The following is an 867-nucleotide window of genomic DNA, read 5'->3' on the forward strand; positions in this document are numbered from 1 at the left end:
ACAAGCTAAGGCATTTCACTATTCGATTACGACACCCCATATAAGAATAATGATATTGTTTATGATACACACACACATAATATATATATAGATATATATATATATGATACTATATATATATATATATATTATATATATCTAATATATATATATTTCTTCTAAAGGAGAGTAAAAAGGGGGAAAAACGAATTTATACTTAGATGACACTAATATTGTTCTACTTACAGGGATTAATATACTTATAGGGATTACATACAATAATAAGTTTGAATGAGTGGTATGCTTGGTGTGTAGTGTAAAACCAGATAGAATTCCGAGAAACTGCAGTTTTAGTATGAAATGATCTTGGATTCAGAAAACTTTCAAAATATTTTTAGTGATGAATTTTAGTGCTAGATTAACTGCACTGGAGATTGGATTGCGGCACCCGACGAGAGGATGATAGGGGGGCGACGTTATTAAGGGAAGTAAAAAAGCGTAAATAGTTTAGATGAGACGACTTCTCTGTTAGAGAACCAACGTCCTCCTATTATAATTTTAGGTTCTAATGGTTAGAAACCGAGAACACAAAAATCTCGGTAAAATCAACACCCTAAATTAATTAATTTGGGTTCCCATTTGAATTGTGTAGTGGTGTTTAAGTAAATGCATACTACAAGAGACATCGGTTGTGACCTAAATCATATTGCAAAACATATCTCCTCGCTGCTTTTAAACACTTTGAAACACGATCTTCCCTACAGTCGTTTACCAACGTGTATTTGTCAGTAGAGCATATCTCGAAAGATTACGAATTGATCTCCATTTAATTGCTTTATCTGCGACTTTAAGTTTGTTTTTTATGCACAGCTATTCATAAATATTGGG

This window comes from Polyodon spathula, chromosome 19, assembly GCF_017654505.1.
Source record: "Polyodon spathula isolate WHYD16114869_AA chromosome 19, ASM1765450v1, whole genome shotgun sequence".
Taxonomy (NCBI): Eukaryota; Metazoa; Chordata; class Actinopteri; order Acipenseriformes; family Polyodontidae; genus Polyodon; species Polyodon spathula.